At 54.2% G+C, this 19982-nt stretch overlaps 1 protein-coding gene across 2 annotated transcripts in view; it reads left to right on the top strand.

The window, feature by feature from the left end:
- ADARB2 (adenosine deaminase RNA specific B2 (inactive)) overlaps positions 1-19982 on the top strand; it is a 412902-nt gene that overhangs the window by 52199 nt on the left and 340721 nt on the right. The gene's annotated exons all lie outside the window — the stretch shown is intronic.

The following is a 19982-nucleotide window of genomic DNA, read 5'->3' on the forward strand; positions in this document are numbered from 1 at the left end:
GGGGTCAGCTCTGGGGACAGCTCTAGGGACAGCTCTGGGGACAGCTCTGGGGTCAGCTCTGGGGTCAGCTCTGGGGGGCAGCTCTGGGGATAGTTCTGGGGACAGCTCTGGGGGACAGCTCTGGGGGACAGCTCTAGGGTCAGCTCTGGGAACAGCTCTGGGGGACAGCTTGGGGGTCAGCTCTGGGGGTCACTTGCCGAGGAGCGCGGAGGGCGCCCGGGAGTTCTGAATGCCCCAGGCTGTTAAGACATGCAGGGCACAAGCCATCTGAACAGAGGTCAGTGGAAACAGGATGTGGAGGCGACTGTGAAGCAGGAAGAGGGAAAGGCACTCTGCTCGGAAGGAGCTGCATATGGAGACGCTCACGGTTGGATCCCCCCCACCCCACGCAGAAGGTGCCCATGTGAAAAGAAATGAGCTCCTCCTACGAAGTCTGTGAACTTGCCAGGAAGGTGTTGCGCTGGGTGGGCCATCCCCCAGGTCGGTGGGGCTCTGAGCTTGAAAGGGGCTGCAGAGGAGAGCGAGCCCCAACCGCCCCCTGCACCTGCTCACGCACCGGGCTCCCTCTGGCGAGCACGCCTGTGCTGTTACGCTGGACGCGGCAGCTGGAGGAGCCTGGGGCCCACTCGGGCTCATGCAGGTTGAGACGGGCCCACGCAGGGACCGCCCCCTCCCACATCACCCACTGTGCTCCTGGGGCTGATGGCGGGCGCTGCCCTCGCCAGGGACAGTCATGCAGCCACTGGAGGTGGAAGCAGCTGTGTTCACAACCCCGGCGTGCGGGTCTCTGCCGTCCCTGAAAGGAAAATCAGTGTTGTTCCTGGAGGCACAAAAACAGACAGGAGTACCAAACGCACAGAGCTGGGATTCCTGGGGGAGGCCCAGGGGAGCTTGGCGGACTGGCCGCCCGGCAGGGGTCAGTGGGCGGCAGGACCGGGCTGGGATGTGCGCCAGGTCGGCGGGGGTGACAGGGTTGGAGGAGGAAAGGGCTACTCTGCTAGGACAGCCCCGGAATTACGGAACGCCTGGGTTTGGCAGAGGTTCCTAGAAGGTGGGGAAGAATCCCACCGTGGTGGGTGCACAGCACACGGTTCTGCTGCAAACGGTGACTCACGGACAGGCGGGAGGAGAACCGCCTGGTGCGGCCAGCGTTGAGGGGGCCGGGCTGTGTTGCTCCATCTTCCTTACCCACAGAGCTCCTGGGCTCCTTCGCCTGCAGGCTCCCGGCTGCCTCAGTTTCCCCTCCCTGGTGGGGCTCCAGCCCCCGCCACAGACAGACCTCTTTCCATCCTCGTTCCTGAAACAAAACCTGTCTGGCTGCGCTCATTCCAGTACATTCTGTCATTTAGAGAAAATATCCGGCCCCATTGGAACAAACCGGTTACACCCATTTTAATATTTTAATACTAAAAGAAAATCTTGTTGCTGAAGTGTTGAACAGTCACATCTGCTACTTTACCTCAAAGACTCTAATGGCAAATTCATTTAAGGGAATCAGGCAGTCTCTGGGATAAAGCCCAAAACGTGAGCCTGGGGAAGCCCAGCAGCGATGGTGTCTGAACCCCGGGGGGGCACATTTCTGGCTCTGAGCTGCCCCTTTAGTTTTTATTCTTTCAATAAAAATTACAAATAAACACACTCTCTCTTTTCTGGAGAGAGATGGAATCCTTTGGAAAGAGCTCGCGGGTCTGTCCATTCTTACGAAAACTTCTCTGTCCCAGACATTAGTCTTCGGGGTGCCATGCTCAGGGGCGCCGGGGGAGCATGGGAGACAGAACCCCACACTCGGGGAGCAGAGTGGGGTCCCGGGCATGGGTGGTGACCCACTCGTGATGACGCCTCCTCCGCGGATGGGCCCCAACGGGGCTGCCAGAACAGCCAGGTGAGGGGACATGTCCCCGACGTCTGCCCGGCCTGTGTGCCTTTCCAGAACACGGCACCGGGGGCTCTTACTGGGGAAGGGGACGTGAGAAGAACAGTTTAGTAAGAAAGGGGTGCATCCCAGTCCCTCCTGACCTCCCCCCATCCTCAGTGGCCATTACTTCATTTAGCAAATACTCTTTTTCCATCTTAAAAAATAATAATAATAAAATGAAGTAAGGAACAAGGATGTCAGAGAAAGCAGGGTCCTGAAAAGCTTAAAGACAATCACCAAAATGTTCCTGAGGCCTTCTGTTTCTTTCCCCCAAACTCCTGAGCAGCTGAAGTAGAAAGGACGACAGCCCACAGGCCGTTTAGCAGCTAATATGGTCGTATGTAATTCTGAGATACATTATTAAAACAAATGAGCTATTTTTCTTTGAAAGTAGTGTCAGAGTGTGCCTCAAAGATCTCACCATAAAATTTTCATAAGCTTTTAACGAAAACACCTAAGTCTATAAAAGTCAATGGTCGTGCGCTGGAGCATATCTGAGGAAGCCTTGATCGTGGGCACAACACGTGCAGGGGTTCGAGCCTTTGGGTCCGCAAGTGCAGAGGAGGATCCGTCCCGGCCCCGAGGGGACTCCCTGTCTTCTGGGGCCTGAGCAAGTTCCAGTGACTCCCTAATCACTCCCCAACGACGCATGCCTGTGCATTCCCTATCCCTTCGGAGGCCTCTGATGGTGTATGTGTCCTACCACACACACGCGGATCCTATAACCCAGAAACACCTGTGCACCAGGCCGTGATTTGGGAGTCAGACATCCAGGTGGACGTGCAGCGTTCTGCCAAAGTGAGCTGTGTGCCCGAGCATCCCCGGGTGCACACCTCTGTCCAACAGGGCCAATCTTCAGGCTCCCAAAGAATGTGCATTTGTTGCACATCTGTGCATCTGTTGCACATCAGAGGATTTGGAACCGTCTGATTCACTCAGAGCAGAGTCAGGCTGTGTGTCTGCAGCCTGTGACAGCTACTTTCTCCAGGACAGACTCCCCAGGCTGTCAGAGTCCACGGTCCTTTCCCGTTCCATGAGCGCCTACCAAGTGCAAGGTGCGGCGCTAAGTATCGCTCACGATGGTGCAGAGAATGGTAGTGTTACCGTGTTAGTTGGCACAGAGAAGGAAGCTGGCTCCAGGCGCTGCCGTCAGCAGTCGACCTGGAGGTTCCGGGTGAGAATCCATCCACACTGCCCGAATCCAAAACCCAGCCCTGCGTTTCTGACGTCATTATACAAATGGCAGGAAAAGTTTCAGAGAGACTTGCTCCTTTGAAGGACTTGAACGTTCCCCGGTTTGTTTTCAAGTATTAGACTCCCGGGGCCCCATTTTCCCTTTATGCACTTGCAGCTAGTCAGGGAGTAGAACCGAACTTCAAGTCACGTCAGGGAGATGTATCATGGAATGACCCAAAGATGGGAAATCAACACCCACATGCGCTCCGTAACCCCTTCCGCTGACACGCGGGCAAAGGGCTTGCCACAAATAATAACTCACGGGTATAGGCCAGCACTTTTTGTGCCGTTGATCAAATCCCTAATGTCAGAATTCCACATTACGTTGTATAAACTTTGGCTCAGAGTTCTTAACTGCAAGCCGGCTCAATATTGGTCAAGCTCATATTAAGACAAGTGCTACCCACTGAACACCACTAAAACCTTTCCAAAGGCCACCCACGCAAATCCACGAGGCCAAATGCAGCCGCTCCCCACGCATGTACCTGAGTCACGGAGATCCAGCATGAACGTCGCTCTCTGGCGAGAAACGGAGGACTCGCACACTGGAAGCTGCCACATGGGCAAGTGCTCTCACGTGGAGGATTTGAAAAATGGATCTTTCAAAGAGCCGTTTGTTCTGAAGAAGAGAAAGAGAAAACGTTATCAGGCCCCGTGTCTGGGCAGACAGCCAGAAGGGTCACTCGTAAATGCCTTCCCTCTTCCCTCATGCTTCCCGTTCCACTTCACCCGACTGCAGCGACTGAAAATTTTCCTACAGAAAATTCAGATTATTAACACGTTTTCCTTCGTGTGGCACGCTTAGCCCGTGTTTTAAGTAGTTCACAAATACCAGCTCATTCCACGCAAAAACCCTAAAAAATAGATTCCATCACTGACTTTATCCTACAAACGGGGGAGTGAAGGCCACGGGGACATCCGACACCGGCCAGTCATCTTCTCCCAAGACGTGTCTGAGCCGGGACCCAAGCCACACACCCGCGTGGGGCCCTGTGAACCAGCCACGTGCCCAGGCTGCATACAGTCGGCGCTCAGGAAGTGCTAGCATGACCAGCACCATGCTCTCCATCACGTCCAGGCCTTCGGCATTTCTCTTGGTCGTCTTAGTGCTGTAAACACTGCAGTCCGTAGTGTTTGCTCTCTGTCTTCCGTTTTCTCCTCCTAGTGAGTATCCTCGTTGCACAAGTTATGTGGGTCCTTTTTTTTTTTCCTTGACTGCTACTAATAACTAAGGAAAACATTCATCATTTCACACTTTTTCTAAAGCATTGGTGTCACAAATATTTCCCATAAGAAAAAAAAAAAAATGACGTGGTCTTCTAAGGATTCTTAGGATATCCTAAAACAAAAACCCCCCAGATCACTTGTTTTACATCTGGTACATGTTCACCGAAAGGTATTCACTTTTTCATTTTAATAGAATTTGAGTTGGGAACTCCAGCGCCGCAATCATAGACTTTTTAAAGTTGGTGCCCAGCTCCCAGGTCCAGGCACAAGCGCTGGAGAAGCTGGGCCAATGGGAGGCTGAGACGGAATGTGTTTGGACGCCAGTGGCAGCAAGCCACCCCCCGCCCCGCCGCCTGCCCGCCCAAGGCTGGTTAGCATCTCCTGGCAGTGGGAAGCCTGAGGTTAACAATGGGCTCCCCTCACTGACCTGAGAGATGCTCTGCATTCCTGGTCCACTTATAAGATGATTTGTCCTCCCCTTCCAGGAGCACGGGCGGGGAAGCTGCTGGGTGTGGGTTGGCTAGAAGGCAGGGAGCATGGAGGAGAGCAGAGAGGAGAGGCCTGGGCGCCCAGGGCTGGCTGGGACATCGCTGTCCCATGCACACGACGTTGTCGTTGGGGACACACCTCCCTCGGCGGCCGGACCTTCCTCTCCTTCCAGCTTCCCTGGTCAGAGATGCCTCATCTGTACCGTGGAAGCAATCCACAGCACTAACCAGGAGCCTGCATGTCGCCAGATGCAAAGAAGGATCCAGACGTGGCTCAGACCGTGAGGGAGCTCATTCCCTGTTCACAGAGCAAGTGCAGAGTGGCAGCCGGAGGTGGGGGCTCCAGAACGTCATCCTGACCAAACACGTTTTTCTGCGGCATTCATCTCCAAAATCAGACTTCCGTCCTCACAGCTGGTGCAGGGCTGAGGTCGTCCTGCAGGGAGGTCCCAGGAGTCTTGACGTCACCTCTGCGGAGAGGACGGGGTGAGGAGCGGCCGAGGGGCTGACCGTGTGCTGCCCTTTGCCTGCCTGCACCCCAAAGAAGCCCCCAGCGAGCGGGAAACGGTCCTGAAGTAGGTGTGCCCCTCTGCCCTCTGAGACGGAAAGGAAAAGGGAATGATAGTGTGTAGGCATTTCTTCCCACCCTTGATTTCTGGCAGGTTTTGTCATCTTAGCCAAAATAACGTGAATATTTGAGCAGGTGAGCATTCATTCCAGTGACACAGATCTATTGGGTACCCCTGGATTTCAGGTCACCAGGCTTGGTTCAGATGGGGCGCTCATGCAGCTAGACAGGTGGAACCGACGCTCTGGTAAGGGTGTGCTAAGAGGCTGAGAATACGATCTGACAGTGCGCGCCGATGGAGAGGACGAAGGGCCCGCACGTACGGCCAGGTGGGGCAAGTGGGCTCTGCCCTGCGGCGTGATCAGAAGGGCCAGACCAGCGACCGCAGGCGGCTCCTTCTAAAGACCCTCAGTGTGACGGCAAACTGAGCCTCTGCCCCGCCAGGCTGGAGCTAGCCGGTATTACAGCCTCATCAGCAGAAGCAGCACCCCAGACCCCATGGGGACCCTCCCGCGGGCCAGCAGCGGGGAAGCCCCTCCGCTGGAACCTGAGTGACAGGAAGCCCTCAGGAGGGAGACAGTCCCACACGCGGAGCGCAAGGGCGGAGGGGGCGCCCCCGGACCGGCTCACACCCCAGAGGAGGAGAAACGAGGGGAGCTGTGAGAACAGACAGCAGGCCTGGAAAATTATATTTGGAAAGCGGATGCACGGCAGGAACACGAAAATACCCATTTGACCTTTTGTTTTCTTTCCATATGAAGAATTTGAAATTCCATTTAGAAAAATCAAAAGAAAAAAAAAGGCTGAGATGTGTAGCTGCCTCATTCAGTAGATGCGCAATAAATGTAATTCACATTTCTCAGGGGCCCTCGCCCCTCGGGCGCCTGTGAACAGCGCTGTGTTTGCCACGACTCTTGCTCAGACGTCCTAACCGCCTGGGCAATGTCAAGAAGCAAAATATGCTGGAAGATTCAGGACACCTGAAGTCTGATCCCAGCTCAGTGCAGAGGATCCGTGGGGTATCTCTAAGCCAAGGCCTTCGGAGCCCCCGGGCCTTTGGTGTCCCAGGTGCCAGGCGGATCACGGGCATGAGGGAAGCAGGGCAAGCGTAGTGCGGGAGGGGCAGGGGAGAGGTGGGTGCAAAGCGGGGAGGGCAGACACGGACCCAAGGGCACAGATCTTCCGGTCTTTCAAGGGACACCAATAACCCCAATCTTAATGTAAAAATTCCTGGTTTTCAAGCTGACAAATAATTTAAAAATCTTTAAATAATGGGGCCCCAGCAGAACGCATCTCCTGCTGGAACCAGCCCTCTGAAGACCTGCGTCCCCTTGGGACAAAGATAAGTGTTAGGTCACTTCTAAATCTCCAAGAGCTAGAGGAGAAACTTCAGTTCATCACCAGCTATGCCAAACCTCCCAATGTGAACTTTTTGACTCACAGTGATGGAACCAGTACAACACTTACGGCCAAGCACACAGGGTGCCAAGAAAAGAGGACGTAAGGCCGGTGTGTACTGGACGGGCTTCCCAACCGCGCTACATCTTCAGGGCTGAGCGTTCACCGTGGCCGCGCCCTCCCTGCCGGAACCTGAGAGGCGTCCGGGTCCTGCACCCCTGGGGCTGAGTTCCGCCAGACACCTCCATTTCCGGCTTAGAATCGGCGTTACCTCCTCCGGGAGGACAGGTGTGCCGAGCACCGTCGGGCCTCCCAAAGCTCCACACAGCTGCCAGGGCCCCCAGCCCCCATGCGCTCAAGTTCTGCGTTTGCATGGCCTGCCCAGGCTGGGGGGATTGTCCGTGCCCCTGACCACGGCCCACCCACCACCATCTAGGACACTCTGGCCGCCTCACAAGACGGACACATGCCCCCCTTCTCTCCTTCCCACATCCTCAGGCTCCCAGCAGTCTAGATCTTGGCTTGCCACGAAGCCTGGAGGCAGAAAAGCACCTGCTCCCTTCGAGTTCCTCCACCAGCTGTCCCTCCGGAGCCCGCAGGCGGACACACAGTCCCGATCAACCCGCCCCAGGTACAATCAAGCGGCTTATTCCACGGACCTTCCCCGGGCCACAGCATGAGGCCAGTAGCATGGATGACAGTTCTGCCCTACATGGTGGGACTCTGCCGTCAGGGACTCTCAGAGGCGTGTCTTCCAGAACACAACAGAGACATCTGGGTGTGTCCAGAGTCCCTCCCGTAAGCAGCGAAATGGGGGGGAGATGGTTTGATTTAAAAAAAAATCTGTCTGAGAGATTGAAATGCCTTCTTACCTGCTGGAAAAAAAGTGTCAGAGACATAAATCAATCTTTTCTTCGAGACCGAGGCTCATCTTTACGAAAACTGGCTATCAGAACAACAGAAACCGGACATTTTGAAATCTATAAAGATAAACGTCTCCTGGTTATATGGCCCAGACCGCTCTTGCCCTGTGAGTCCTTGCCCCAGGCTTTCCCGAGCTGTGTGCCGATGGACACTTGCCGTCCTGTCAGAGAGCCCAGCAGACACTCTGTGGCTTTAACCCATGCATTTGAAGGCATCGAGAGCTTGGCAACCACGAACCCTAGCTTTTTGGAAGTCTACCTAAAATATAGGTAAATTGTCTCCAGATAAGGGGGCTTTGTGTGTAAATGTGGAGAAGCTTGTGTTGACCCTCACACCTCATTTTGGGATAAACGGAGCCATCATCACGGCCGAATGCTATACACGCAAGAGCAGAGAAGAAAAGTCACACCAGGCCGGTTAAACAGGCAAGGAAGCCTTGATTACAAACACAGGTGCTCTGGGAGGAGAGACCGAACCCACCCCAGCGTGGCCAGTGCGGCTGGAGCGGACAGGGCCTGGACCACGACCAGAGGAGCTGGGCTGGGGACCCAGGTTCAGGCTAGCAACGAGGCCCGGCAGGCTTCTCTACAAACTGGCTTAGCAGGACTCTTAGCAACACTGGGCCTGGTAGGACAACGCCCCACCCGGAAGCCAGCCCAGGAGGCTGACCACGAAGTGTGGTCGCGGAGGGAGAGCCGCCCTCTCTATCCGGCCCAGCGCGCTGCCCGCAGGGCCACGCGGCGAGGCCCCCATCCGCCTGGGGGCTTCCGGTTCTCTACAGACAGCCTCAGGATTATTTTCACGGAAGGTTCTTGAGCTGGGAAGAGAGCACTCCTGAATCTCAAGGAGAGGACTAATACAAAAGAAAATTGGAATTTTATCGTCACTTTCTGAAATCACTCAGGATAACCCCGAAATGCCTCTAATTTGTGGCTTTGTAGGACAATTGAGCAGCACTCTTGCTTATTTATCTAAAGGGCTTGCAACAAATAATTTGGGGCCTATTTTGAAGCTAAATGTGGGCTCTACTTAAACTGTCAAGTATCTTCCAATTACGGTAAACAGCCCTCTGAATATTCAGCTGTGAAAACAAGGATCGCTCAGTTCCGGTGCAGACGGGAAAATTGCTTAGTTTGCTTCTTTCAAGCAGTTGCTGTTTATAAATGCATGATTTATTTTCCTGGTCCTATCTCTGGTATTATCTACAAAATGAACATGTTTTTATTAGCAAAGATGTTTACAAAGAACCCCATTTGTAATTTGGTGTGCAATTTTACTTACACTGTATGATATATGCGTTCAACTCCAACACACCAAATTTGAATGTCTCTACAGTCCTTTAAAAATAGCTAAATGAAATGTTCACATGTTTTATAGCCCTCATAAAACACGTGCTTCAATCCCGATTACCTAAAGAAAAGAGAGCGCGCGAGAGTCAGATTTCAGGTCTAAGCTCACACAAGCTCACTAATTATCATGGGACATTTAATTTAAAGTGTGATTTATCATCGGACTTTCCAATGAGACAGGATGGTGAAATCTATGGTTTCAAATTAAATTCTATTTGGGTCAATCTACGCAAGTAATTTCTCACACAAATGTAACCTACTAAGAATCCAGAACCGCTTCCTGGATTCAACCACTAATACGGATGTTAATTCTCTAATAGTAACAACAACAAAAAACCCCTCTGTGTTTTTAGCAGATTGGGACGGGGCTATTTCGGAGCGCACAAATTCTAAAAGTATATAAACACCTACAGCTTTGCCAGAAAGTACCCATGTGACTCTCGTGCGACCGGGTCTCTCAACCTCCGAGAGGTTTCGGCTGTTGAACAGATAACGTCAGGTCATCACAACAGTACGTGTTAAAGCTGGTGCAGTTCAACGCTGGCCTCCCCAGGTCCCAGATTCCTTAAAACATTCGTTCAAGACAATGGCAGCTTATGGGTACACCACATCTCTGCGGATCCAGACGTTCCCAACGCTCAGGGGCCTTGGCAAAACAGGACAAAGCAAGAAGCTAAAGATCAGGTTTGGAATAAACATTACATACCTGAGGTATCAAGACTGTTGCTGACCTGACACTTGAATTGTCCTGCAAGCTGAAGGGCATCCTTTGAGGAGGATGGCACCAGAGACAGGGCAGACTGTGGGGCCCCTGGAATGAGGACGGGGAGGTTTGTGTGTCCTTGGAAAGGGGGCTCCCCTGGAGTTCCCCTCGGGGAATGCTGCTGCAGGGAATAGTCTTCCATGGATGTCCCAGGCCCACCTGGCCCTCCTGGGGCCGTCGCGGGACCGCCTGTAGACTCTGCTCCTGAAGCTCCAGCCCCGCAGGCTACTCCCAGACAGGCCCCATGCGGATCACAGACGGGGCGCGCACTGACCCTCAGCTCCCTCCCCCTTGTCTGGCTCCAGGGAGCCTCTTCCTTGCTGCCCTGCACTGTCCTGACCAGCCTAGGTCCCTGCAGTGACGACATCGTAAGGCTCTGCAGCCGCCTCTGCACACAGCGTCCGTCCGGGGACCTAGGCCATCTCCGTTGTGTCCTGAGGCTTCGCTGGCTCCGTGCACATCTGTCCAGGGCTCGGCCTGCATGCACCGCCCAGGGCCCGAGGTCTGTGGCAGCCTGAGGACACGCTGCTCCCCAGGGAGTGCCTCATCTGCAGGCTCCGTGGTCCCCAGGGACTCAGTGCGTCCCCAGTGGGTGGCTGTGACTTCACGTGTGCTTGGCTCTGTCCTGGGATGTTCTCCATCCCTCGCCCGCCCTCGGGGGAGCCCCGAGATTCCGAGATCCCGCCAATCTGAAAAGCTGCGGGTGTGGGGCCCGCTGTCTGGGGAGCAGAGCCCCCCAGAAGAGTCTCCTCTCTGGGGAGCTTCCAGAGATCCCATCCACCCCTGCTCTACTACAGCCGGGCAACCCCTCCCCGGGCGGAGCAGTTCCTCTGTGCTACCGCGTAGCTGCCGGCCCTTTCCTTCATCGTCCGTGGTCCCGTGGCGGTGGCCCCGTGGCCGTGGCATGGGGGACAGGTGCAGGGACTGACCCCCGCCCCATGCTCCACGAGATGGCTAGCCAAGCTACCTAGCCTCTGAGCTTCAGGCGGCTGGCTTCTCAGAGCACTTTGCGAGGTCACCTCTGCCGTCCGCTCTGGCTCCAACCTGGCTGGATTCTACATGCACATTCCCCAGACCCCCTGGGAGTACCCCACATCTAGGGCTCATGCTGGTTCCCTGGCACCCCGCCAGTGACCAACTGCGGTTTCCGCTCACAAAGCCTCCTCGTGGGACCCGGTGCTGGGTCTACACGTGACCCCTCCCCGAGGGGCACGGTGCTGTATTTGCACGTGACCCCGCCCCACCGACCAAGCGCAGCATCAGCACCCGACCCCCGTGGGATCTGCATGCTACCTCCCCACGGGACCCAGTGCGGGATCTGCAGGTGACGCTGCCCTGTGGGACCCAGTGCTGCCTCTGCACGTGACCCCGCCTCACCCGACCAAGCATGGCATCTACACGTGACCCCGCCCCGAGGGACACAGTGCTGTATCTGCACGTGACCCCGCCCCACCGACTGAGCGCGGTGTCTGCACGCAACCCGTCCCCACGGGACCCAGTGCGGGATCTGCACGTGAACCGGCCCCACCCGACCGAGCACAGCATCTACATGTGACCCCTCGACCCGGTGCTGTAGCTGCACAAGACCCCGCCCCAGTGGACTGAGCGCAGCATCTACACGTGACCCCACCCCATGGGACCCGGTGCGGGATCTGCACGCGACCCCGCACTGCACGAGACCGACCCCCCCCCCGACTGGACCGAGGGCGGCATTTACACGTGACCCTGCCCCGTGGGACCGAGTGCGGGATCTGCACATGACTCCGTCCCACCCGACGGAGTGCAGCTTCTGATCGCAACGTTCCCCCCCCCCGGGCCCCCCCCGGGTTTTGCAAGGGGCCCCCCCCCATGGGACCCAGTGTTGCGTCTGCACGTGACCCCGCCCCAGCTGACCCAGCCTGGCATCTGTCTGCACACGACCCCGCCCCGTGTGCTTCTTAAACTGGCTGGAAACGGGGGCGAAGGTTTTATATGAACTGTTAGGCAGAGTTTTAAATATTAAAGAAAGAGCTAGGGCAATAAGCGAAGGAGCCAGGGGAAATAACCAAAATTAAAGATGTTCAAATCAGAAGTTAGCAATGACCTAAGCTTTTTTTTTTTTTTTTTTAATTATGATTCCACTGCTTCTTTGGGAACTGAGAAGCCCTGGGTGGGAGAAGTTCTGACGCCTCATGCACTTCTGATGACAAGACACAGGGCCTGCTCCCACCTGGACAAGGTGCACACACGACAGACTGTAGATTCTGGGATTGGGTTTTGGGGCTTTGTGCCCCCCCGACACACACACACCCAGAGCATCATTTCTTTTATTTTCCCTGTCTGTTCTCCCATCTTGTTGGAGGCAGGGAGGCCTCCACAGCCCCGCGTGGTGCAGAGCTGCCCCTCAAAGAGCTCGCGAAGGCATTGCAGACATGAGCCACGTTGAAGTGTCAGGGACACGGGCCCCAGAGTCAGCCAGATCGGAGTTTCAACTTCCATGTTTGATGGTTGTGATGTGTGTAAAGCCAAGTAGACTCGCAGTCCTGGGTTTCTTACTAGTAAACAGGACATAAGGGGGCGCGCAGCAGTCCCTGAGGCCACGGCGGGGCCAGTGACTATCAAACACGTAGCACACGGTGTGCACTCAATACCCGGCAGACGTCATCAGCGGGATGCTCTTCTCGGAGCCCTGACACCTCCTAACGGGGAAGCGTGACATCAGCTTTGTGCAGGACTTTGAAGGACCTCACGGTTCATCGCTGGTGGGAACGTCCAGCCACGCTGGAGGACAGCTCGGGGGTCTCTCACAGGGCTAAACACCCTGGATCCCTACGATCTGGCAATCAGTCCTTTGTATTTACTGTGTACAGGTCCACACACAAACCTGCACTTGGATGTTTCCAGCAGCATTATTCATCATTGCCAGACTTGGAGGCAACCAAGATGTCCTTCAGCAGGTGATGGATAAATAAACTGTGATTCATCCAGACAATGGAAGATGATCCAGTGCTGAAAAGAAACTAGCTATCACGCCATGAAAAGACATGGAAAAATCTTAAATGCAGATCACTAAGGGAACAAGCTTTTTATCGTCTCACAGGCCCAAGAGTCAGAAGTCCAGGCATGGCTGGGCCAGCCAGGGGGGCTCATCCCGGACCCAAGCTCGTTCAGATCGCTGGCTGAATGCAGTTGCTGGAGGCTACAGAGCTGAGGGGCCAGTCTTCGCTCCTGGAGGTCGTGGAATGAATTCTTTGCGATCCCCATGACCCCTGCAGCAGCCGTGGGTGGACCGCCTGCCTCGTGGGTGGACTGCCTGCCTCCCTACCTGGATCCTTGCTGAGTCTTCTCTCTGCTTTGCTCTTCAGGGTGATTAGGTTAGGCCCACCAGATAACCCAGATGCCTCCCCTTTACTTAATTGCATCTGCAAAGCCCCTCTGGCCACACAGGGTGACACATTCACGTTCCAGAGACGGGTATGGACACCTTTGGGTGGCTCTTTGGCTCAGCACACAAGTGGTGCCAAACTGCTGTGGTTTTGGTTTACTTGCTAAGGCATCCATTGTTACCCCACTACAATCCCTTCCCCATTCTCTGAGCCCTCTCCTCCTGGGAAACTTGTGGTTTAGTGGAAGTGGAGAGAAGACCCCAAGTCCATGCCTCTATCCCTTTCCACATAGATTTAGGGCAAGTTTGGGAACACTAATGCCTAAAGTGTCTCATCTGTAAATGAGAGTAATGTTAATGTTATCTAACAGATGTTTTGAAAAGTGATTATGAGCACACTGTTGCTGGCAGGTGTTTACTCAATAAACATTGCTCTCTGCGAGGGATCTCCCTCTGCTCAGATGCCCGCTGTGTGGGGGCTGCATCCACCAGCCCGTCTATGAAGGTTGTGCCTCCCCTGGCTGGGCCCCGGGCCCCTCTGAGCTTACCGGAACTCACCGCACAGCTGGGGGCAGCCCCAAACCAGGGGTGCCTCCTCAGTCCTGTAAAGACAGATACTGAGGCATCCACAAAAATGAAGAAGGAACAGAATCCAAACGTGGCCCACGGTGATGGTCGCCATCACCCTTTCTCTCCACTGGTGGGGAGGTAAGCCACTGGCTGGCAGAGCAGAGACATGGGAGTCCCCCTCCGCCAGGCAGCACCACACTGTGACCTGGGGACATGACTTGGCGGCGCCAGGACGCGCAACTGAAGAAAGTAGGGACCAACCATGTACCGAGCCCCCAAGTTCAAGGCCAGAGTGCAGACCCCAGGAAGCAAGAGAGCCCTCCCCTCGGTGTTCTGCCGCTGCCTGCACCTGCTCAGATCCAAAGGTTCGGTCCAGAAAATACGGGGAGAAAGTGATCATGAGACACCCCAGCCCTGTGTCTGGGGCCCTGACCAGGCCCTCTGTTAGCCGACCACGTGAGGCTGTGAGTGAGTCCAGGAAGCACTTGCTGTTAGGTGTTTGCTGCTCATCACAGGTAGGGGGCTGACACAGTGGCCACCTCCTTTCAGGTTTAACCCATGAACAGACGTAGGATAGGACATTGGTAATCATCTTTGTTTCACTTCTCTTAATATAATTCCCTGCATAGAATAAGATTCTCAACAAACGTCTGGTGACTCAAGAGTGCACAACACCCCAGTGCTCACTGAAGCATCTGTGAGCATTTACCTAGGATTTTGCTCCAGGAAGCTCAGGGAGTGCTTTACATGCGTCAGGGGAGGGACGTGACAGAGAGGGTCTCTGCGTCCTTCCTCCACAGGTCTGGAAGAGGGAAGACGGTGGTGAAGGCAGGAGGCCCCCACCCTGGGGAGTCCCCCGTGCCCGGCGTGGGCCAGGAGCAGAGCGCGGTGACCTGCCCCAGCACGGGGCGGTGCCACGCGGACACCTGCAGAGCGGGCACGTTTACAAAGGGCCAGACGGTGGGAGAGCAGATCTCAGAGCCTGGCGTTCCCAGCTCCCGGTCCACGGCGCCCAGCAGGCAGCGATGCTCTGGGAATCTGGACCAAAGGGAGCGAGCTATGGGCCCCAGCGCGCCAGAATTCTCTCAGGGAAGAGAGATTCCCCCCACGTTTGGCATCCGAATGCGTGTGTCTCTGTGCGTTTTAGGTTTTCATTTTTAATTTTGCACAGCACCAAATGTTAAATGATTTTCTTCAGTCGAGTTGCAGGGGTCTGTGCTCTCTGATAAACGGGGCGAGCGTTTTATCAATGGCTCTCCCTCCTAGAGATCCGTCGTGTGCGCTGGCACTTGCCTTTCTTCACGTCCCAGACAGGATGGGAATTTGATAAGCAGAGACGCCCTGGGGCAAGCTAGTAAAGATGGCCATTATCATTTATTAAAGCAGGTGCTGAATGAATCGGTCTTTTTATCGCAACGCGGATTTACGGTGCAATAGGCTATCCATTTTTCAATTTGGTGTACTGCCGCTGATAAATTAACAGATGTCGATTGATTTTTTTTCCCTCCAGTCCCCTGTTTACACCTGACAGGCCGTACTTTATAGCTGAGCAGTTATTTGAAGTTATAAACATTATAATTAGCAATTTTTTAATTAGGCTGACAATTAACAGGAGATTTGCAAAGCTGCTAATTTGACATGTCCTACTCTCTGTGGTGTTTATGTTAACCACAACTTGAGTGAATTCAATTGAACAGAACCATGGTGTCTGGGAAAAAAATCAATCTCCAAAGAGCCTTTTCTCCCCACTTGGCTAGCGCCATGGCAGTTCAGACAGGGAAGTGGGAATTCAGCGTGATTTCACAAGATAACAGCACGAACGATGCGAGCCGAACACGGAACGGTGCATGAGATGGAGCTCAAAGTGCCCCACGCAAGAGTGGTGGGCTTAACTGCACTGAGGTGGGGACTTGGGTCTCGCAGAGCTCGGGCAGCATTGTGGCTGTGTCCCAAACAGCACTGCCTGGGCCCAGGGGGCCCTAAGACCCATGTCACCAGGGCGTGCTGCGGCCAGCCGGCAGAGCCAGAGAGACAGAGGGAGACAGCTAGAGAAAGACAGAGACAGAGAGAGACAGGGAGAGCAAGGGAGACAGAGAAGGAGTGGGAGAGAGAGAGGAGGGAGAGAGAGACAAAGAGACAGAGACAGAGAGACACGCACAGAGACGGTGTCTCTGGGTTTCCAAGGACTCTGCTGTCTTTCCACCGACGTCTTCCAAACAAAGGCAGGTTTCGTGATTCTGGACTTCTGATTCTGGAGTTCTAAAGCTGCCTTCAGCACACGGGAAAGACTGCACCTAAATCCTCGGAAGTCTTTGGAGATGTGGTCCTTGGTAACTGCTTCCGGCGAAGGAGAGGCCACCTTCGGCGAGGTCGTCTGTCCCGGAGGCTGCGTTCTGGGGCCAACAGGCACGGTATATGGTCTCCATACTCTGCCAGAGGCCACAGAGCAGGAGAGAAGAAAGGATTTGAAAATTTTCCGTAAGATGAAAAAAGAGTGTTACTTTTATTGCGGTTTTAAAAAGAGGAAAGAAATCTTAAACATGAAAGCATATGGATTTTTCAAATTCCATGAGTTTTTCCTTGCTCTCTTTTCCCAGGGCTAACTACACTTCCTATTTGCAGTGAGGGACCCGTTAATTAAAATCTACAGCAGGGCCAGAAACAGCTTATTGAAGCTGAGATATGCCGTTGAGCTTTGATTAATAACATCTCCCTGCTTTCATATTTTTTTTGAGAATCTAGATCTGAAGAAATTCGCCACGTAGAAATGCAGAACTGGAAGACCTCCTCTGAGCCGCGCGCTAGTCAGCACTCTGTGCTGCACATCACCAACAAATGTAGCGTTTCAGAACATGGCATCGCCGCATCAGATAGGGACCCCACGCTCCACGGGCACTTTTGCCCAAAAACAAAACAAAGCAAGAAGTCACGGACAACACTGCTTCGGGAAGAAGGAGTTTCTAGATTCTGTCGTCCAGCCACTCACTTCTCAACAGCTGAGCCCTGCCTCCCCCCGCCTCTGAGGCCTCCACTCCTGGGGTGGCAGAAATCCCAGTGCCCTCTGCACTGCAGGAGAACCCGCCTTGGGAATAATTTCAAAATGCTCCCCTATGACAAGCACATTACCTTAAAAGTATAAGTTATAATCATTACAATTAATTTGATATCAGTGAGCACATTCGCCTGAAGAAATTGTGTTCTAGGACAGTCAAATTCCACACTCATGGCTTGGCCAACTTGCAAGTGTGAAGAATTCAAGACCTTGTGTGAAATCAAGGATAAGGGATACATCGGTCACAAAGTTGTACACTTTATAACATCGGGAAGCTTAGAGTTCTGTGTGGTCGAGAGCCATCCCTCCCTCCCTCCATCTGTCTCTCTCTGGATCCATGTCGGGTGACAGGTGATGGGCACAGGGGGCCTGAGAATCCCAGTGTCTGAGGACGTCTGGGATCCTCAGATAAGCATAAATTGTTCGGAACACTCTATTAACCCAAAGGAAATTATTTTAAATGACTTTCCAGGATATTAATTGATACCCATATGAGCAATCACGTGCCTTTAAAAGGTTAGATCATTATGTGTATTCTCTTTAAAAAGGCAGGGAAGTAAGTAAAACATCCCAGAAATATATTAATAAAAATGCTTAAAATTTTATATAGAACTTACTCTTAAACCGCTTCATTTCAGTTACCTGAAAAATTAAATCAATGCATTATTTTATGGAGCTGAAGTAGACCCATGAGATACCATTGTGCGTGTGTGATTCACACCTCCCACAGAGGACGCGCAATTTCTTTCAAAGCAAGTGTTACAGGAACCCACTAATTCATAAGCTCGTATGTAATGTGAACGTGGAAAATAGATCTCTTACCTTCCTCCTCTGGGTGCCTGATGCTCACGAGGCTGCTTAGGAACAGAGATGCAATCTAAAACATTCCAGCAGGTGCTGGCCGTCAGGCCGACCCTGGCCGTGGGGCTCCTGGGACAGCCTGCAAGGGGGGGGGGGGGCTTTCCTCACAAGCCAGGGACTCTCCAGCTTTCCCTTGTTTTAAACCAAATTCCTCGTTTCCTAATGTGGTTTTGCACATCCTCTCTGGAATCAATCAAAATGTACTCTGACATAGAGAAGAGATGTTTGAGAGTAGGAGAGATGTCCGCGCCCCTTTATCTTGACAGTTAATGATGTAGGACACTTTGGCAATGGTTCTGTTAGAATAAATGGCTGATCAATAGCAAATTAGTTACAATTAAGTGCACGTTGCAAGGTGTTTGCCGCTTACCAATTAAGTGCTCACTTCTAATGGGCCCAGTGAGCGTTACAGAAACCACCCGGGAAGGCGCATCTGAGAACAGCTCAGATGCCTACTTCCGACTCTCCGGGCTTCCTTCGGTCTAGGTGGTGAAGGAAGGTGCCAAGGCCCCTTGAGGCCTTGGGGTTTCCAAAGGGCATCCGATTTCTGCAGCACTGTGCTTTGTTTTAGGAAAACCGCCAGTTCTAGCACTTTCTCTCTCAGGACTATTACGGGTGGTTACAGATTGAGCGGCTGGGCTAACAGCCACCGAGCTCCCCAAGAATGCCCCTAGAGAAGGCCCAAGAAAAAAGCTGCCATCCATCATCCCCTGCACCTCTGCCCCCAGGATCAGGACAGACCTCTTTGGACCCCTGCAGGCCCCCTGTCACTCCAGCCCCACCCTGGGGGGAACGTCACATTGTAACCGAGTGAAGGACCATGAAACACAGTGTAGCTCTGCATGCCAAGCACAACCGCGAAGTGTCACAGTGGGTGGCCACGTGGACAGTTAGGGTCACCCTGAGAGCTGGGGTCTGGACCCCCACCAGCCCCAGAGAGCTGATCTGTAGAATCGGGAAGAAGGAGGGGGACTGCAGTCTCTGAGCTCGGGCCCCGAGAACTCTCCGTTGGCAGTGTCCCTGCTGTGATCACTAAGACAGGGCTTCGTTCCCTGAGTGCTGGCTGGGTGTCAGGAGCAGCCTCTATGCAGACACATCCGGGACAACATGAGAGACCTTCCCCTCATGGGGCTCATAGCCTGGAGGGAGTGGGCAGATGGCAAGCAATACACAAGACTCTGCACATCGAGGGCTATGCAAGCTGGGGGAGCCGGATAGGGCTCGGGGCACAGGGACATGGAGGGAGTCACACTTGAAATGTCGAGGTGTGGTGGGCAGCCCTGAGGAATGGCAAGGTCTTAGCAAGGACCCGAAGGAGGTGACCTCTGGCCAAGGGGAGCAGGGGGAAGTAGGCGGGAAGCAGAGACCAGCACATGTCAGAACAGGGTGCTGGAGAGAATGGGGCAGGGGTGTGGACAGTCCACCCAGGGCCCTGTAGGACACCGTGAGGCCTGGGGCTCCTGTTCCGAGCAACATGGGGAGCCCTTGCTGGGTTCCAGCTGCAGAACCCTCTGACTTGGATTTCAGAAGGGTCGAGTTGGAGCTTGGACAGGTGGAGCGACATGGGGCGGGGGTGCATCTGCAGGGGGTGAGGGGCTGGGTGAGTGGGGTGACCTGGCAGTGGCTGCAGGGGGTGAGGGGCGGGGTGAGTGGGGTGACGTGGGGTGAGGGGTGGGGTGGGTGGGGTAACCTGGTGGGGGTTCTGGGCAGAGTCAGAAGCGAGGCCCACTCAGCTTTCAGAGGGATCGAGGGTGGGGCATGAAGGGAAGGTGGTGGTAGAAGAGAAAACCAAGATTTAGGTGAAGCTGTGGGAGGGTCGGGGTGTCCTGAAGGGGAGTCTGGCCCAGTGAGCAGAGGGGGGAGAGTTAGCTGGCCTCTCAGAAGCAGACATCAGCTGGGGCTTTCCCATGCAAGGGTTTCATGAGGGGAGAGATGGGGGAGATTCCTGGGGAGCCTGGGGGCCTGAAGACAGGATGCCAGGGGGTCCCCATGGGAAAGACAGAGAGAAGATTTAGACCACCATGCAAATGGGCAAGGCTGTGGGTGTCTAAGCCGCTGTGAGCCGGAGCAGCAGGGTCTCGGTTTCCTAAGAGTGGGCATGCCAGGATTGTGCATGGTCATGCCAGGATTGGCCTGGGAAACTTGCCCTGCTCCTCACCGCCTTGGGTTAAGGACCCTGCAGGTGGAGATGCGTGACCCGGGTCCCAGGAAGCCAGTTAGTGTCATCAGGACGGTGATCATTACTTCTTTCATCCATGAATTCACGC

This window comes from Callorhinus ursinus, unplaced genomic scaffold, assembly GCF_003265705.2.
Source record: "Callorhinus ursinus isolate GAN/ISIS: 27379988/994484 unplaced genomic scaffold, GSC_fseal_2.0 scaffold36, whole genome shotgun sequence".
NCBI classification, from domain to species: domain Eukaryota; kingdom Metazoa; phylum Chordata; class Mammalia; order Carnivora; family Otariidae; genus Callorhinus; species Callorhinus ursinus.